The 3930-nt window shown below is 44.5% G+C and overlaps 1 pseudogene; it reads right to left on the bottom strand.

Annotated features, from left to right (window-relative positions):
* Window positions 1-3324: 3324 nt before the first annotated feature.
* On the bottom strand, window positions 3325-3444 carry LOC120102692 (small nucleolar RNA SNORA17; annotated as a pseudogene).
* Between the last annotated feature and the right edge of the window lie 486 nt (window positions 3445-3930).

The raw sequence follows: 3930 nt of genomic DNA, 5'->3' as shown, positions 1-3930 counted from the left end.
GGCTCTGGCAGAGCTTCTCAGGAGACAGCCATATCAGGCTCCTGTCAGCAAGCACTTCTTGGTATCAGCAATAGTGACTGGGTTTGGTGGCTGCACGTGGGATGGGTCCCCAGGTGGGGTAGTCTCTGGATGGCCTTTCCTTCAGTCTCTGCTCCACTCTTTGTTCCTGTATTTTCTTTAGACAGGAGCAATTCTGGGTTAAAATTTTAAGAAGAGTGGGTGTCCCTATGCATCAATCAGGGGCCTTGCCTAACCTCTGGATATGGTCTCTACAGGGTCTCTCTTCCCTTTGTTGGGTGTTTCATCCTTGTTGGGTCCTGGGATACTCTTGCTTTCCTGGCCTCTGGGACTTGCTGGTGGCTACCCCCAGTTCCCCATCCCCCATTGCCACACACCTCTGTTCAAATTCCTGACCCTCTGTATATCATCCCTGTCTCCTCTCATTTTCTCCCCGAACAGGACAGTTTGAGCTTCCTGTGACGGGAAGTTCGGAAGTAAGAAATGCTTCTCAGTTAGGTTCAAAGATTTCCCAGCGAAAAGAACACACCTCTCTATCCTGGGGCCCAGCCCTTTGACCTGAGTGGACAAGCTGACCCATGACTGACAGGCTAGTGGATTATGTGGGGTCATGATCTTTGCTTTTGGGGACTAATTAAATTTCATATGTCACTAAGTGGCACTTTCTGGGAACTCAGTACCAGGCTTGTGTGACAGACAACCTTTCTCGCTGAATTTCAGTGAGTTACCAGAGGGTGACTGATGAAGGTGTGGCACCATGGCCAGCCCTGGGATTTCCCAGTCAATGGAAAAGGAAAAAGAGAAAAAGGAGGAAATGACAGTTGCCAACAGAAGAGAGGCCTATGAAGAGGTCACCATTGGAAAATATTATTGACCTCAAAATGACCTTCAGTAGGACAGTGCTCCAGTTGAAGGATGACTAAGCCTAGGCTAAACTTTCTCTCCCTCCCTCCTTCCCTCCCTTCCTCCCTCTCTCTCTTTCTCCCTCCCTCTCTCTCTCTATCCCTCTTCCTCTCTTCCTCTCCCTCTCCCTCTTCCCCCTTTTTCCTTCCCCCCTCCCTCCTTCTCTATTTCTCCCTCCCTCTGTCTCCCTCTCTCCCTCCCTCCTTTCTTCCTCTCTCACTTCCTCTACCCTCTCCTCTTCTCTCTCTCCATCTGTCCCTGTCCTTGTCACTCTCTTTCTCTCCCTCTTCCTATCTCCCTCTCTCTCCCTCTCTTCTCTTCTTCTCCCTCTCTCAAGTCATGGTCTCACGTATTCCATTCCAGGCTGGCTTCCAATTCCTTGTATATCTTGAGTCTCTTGGGGGTGTTTGAATCTCAGACATATACCGCTGATATGGTTCTAGAGATCAAACCCAGGGCCTCGTGTATGACAGCCAAGCACTCCACCCACTGAGCTACATTCCCAGTCCCCAAAATCAAATATTTGAAAACTAAATGTGGTTCTTTAGCTTTTACAAAATAAGTTGTCTTGTTACTAAAAGTAAGTTATTTCAGTACACAATATGCTACCATGGGATGCATACAGATAATAAAAGATTACCATAGTGAGTCAGGGAAAGTATATATCAGTCTACATAGCTATCCATTCCTGTGCCTGTTTTGGGGGACACAGGAGTAGAGGGTTATGTATTTATATATATATATATATATATATATATATATATATATATATATAATGCATACACACATACATATATAATGCATACACACACGTATATAATGCATACACACATATATAATGCACACACACATATATATAATGCATACACACACATATATATAATGCATACACACACATATATATAATGCACACACACATATATAATGCATACACACACACATATATATAATGCATACACACATATATATAATGCACACACACCCACACACATATATATAATGCACACACATAATATATATAATGCACACACCCACACACATATATATAATGCACACACATACATATATATAATGCACACACATACATATATATAATGCACACACACATATATATAATGCACACACACATATATATAGATATATATAATGCACATACACACATAGATGATAGATAGATAGATAGATAGATAGATAGATAGATAGATAGATAGATAGATAGATAGATATAATGCGCACACACACACACACACACACACAATCCTCTATAGCACATGCAACATTTTTACTTCACAAAATGTGGGTTTTTTTAAATTTTTATTGGTTCTTTCTGAATTTCACACCATGCACCTCAATCCCACTTACCTCTCCCTTTCCTCATACCCACCATCCATCCTTGCAACTTTTCCCCACAACAGAGAAAGAAATCTCATTGTGGACGCTGTAGTGTGTCGCAGAGTGTCCCACACTAATACCCTTTTGTCCACACACCTTTGCTTACAAATGCTCACGGCCGTGAGTCGATGGTCTGGTATGAGGCCTCTGGCTCCTGCTGTGCTATTAATACAGGAACCTCAGTGGGGTTCCTCTCAGGTATCCTGTTGTTGTCCTGTGTCATGGAAGTCCCACAGTTTTGGATGTGTTGGTCTGGCTCCTTAATGCAATTCAGCAGTTAACAAGGGGTAAACATGGAGTGGGCCTACTCCAAGCCTGGACCTGGGGAGTATCTGAGCTGGTCAGCCTGTTGGCTCTATCAGGGCCAGCTCCACTGTACTGCCCAGATGAGGTGCAGGGCCTGCTCTCTCGAGTGCTGCAGCAGGTATGAGGTAGGACAGCTCTCCTGCTCTCACAACACCAGGACCAGCTCTGTCATAGTGACAGTTGAGAAATGAGGCCAGTTCTGCACAGCTCTAAGACATCAACATGTCCCTAGGCAGCAGCCCAGGCCATAGGTGTTCGCCTGGCCTTTGGTGATAACAGACCCCTGCCTCTACAGAGCCATGGGCCTAGACTTGCCCCGCCCCCATGGTAGCACAGGCCAGGACCCCACCATGGTCCCAGGTGGCCTCACCAGCTACTCACACCAGTCTGGTCCTCACTAGCCTCGAGTCTCCAGTTCTGCCTCTCCTCATGGTGCACTCATCCTTCTGTTTCTCTTTCTCCTCCATTTCTCCACTACTTACTTGTTCATTGTAGTGGTTTCTGGGGTCACTGAGTGTCTGGGGTCATCTCAGGAGTGCTATGCCCAACTCATGTATTATGGTGCTGGGCAGGAATCATCTTGGGCGTGGCCGCCCCCAACTCCCAGGCCTGCACAGTATCGGACTGGTGGTTGTTTCAGGCTAGCTCCCTGTCTGGCCCTCTGGTGCTGGACAGGTGGCCATCTCAGGCTCGCTTTTTCCAGGGAATGGTAGGCTACCAATCATTTCGATGTTCATAGAGCAGAACACTAAGGGCAGACACAGCCTCTCTCCTCTCTGCCATTCCTGACGCACAGCAGCCACACCCGATGCCTCTCAGGGCAGGCTTCAACATTCTTCCTGTAGTCCTTACCTTGTATTAGACCTCTAGACTTTTCATCTTAAATATTTACTACCCCTTTCCTCCATATCTGAAGCTTTGCTAGTATTTGATATAAATAGATACTTTTACTGCAATAACTAATTGATTGTCTTAATATCTTTTTTCTAGGTATACATGAGTCTCTTTTAATGTAGATAGATAGTAGATAGATGATAGATAGATAGATGGATAGTTAGATAATCGATAGATAGATGTCTCATAATTGGTTCACAGAGAGTTAAAGAACACATGTATGGCATACTCTTTAAGATAGAAACTTAAATATACACCCTCTAATATAGAAGATTTGTGGGTAGGTGATTACATCATTTAATATTTACTATTAATTATAGAAGACATGATTGCTTGACCTGCAGAAATTTACTGAGTTTAAGATATTATAGGCCTCATTTGCTGGCAATTTGAAGAGCTCAAACTCAAAATGATAGG

This window comes from Rattus norvegicus, chromosome 4, assembly GCF_021556685.1.
Source record: "Rattus norvegicus strain SHRSP/BbbUtx chromosome 4, alternate assembly SHRSP_T2T, whole genome shotgun sequence".
Classification (NCBI taxonomy): domain Eukaryota; kingdom Metazoa; phylum Chordata; class Mammalia; order Rodentia; family Muridae; genus Rattus; species Rattus norvegicus.
Note: the sequence above shows the minus strand (reverse complement) of the source record. Positions and strands in the feature narration are given on the sequence as shown.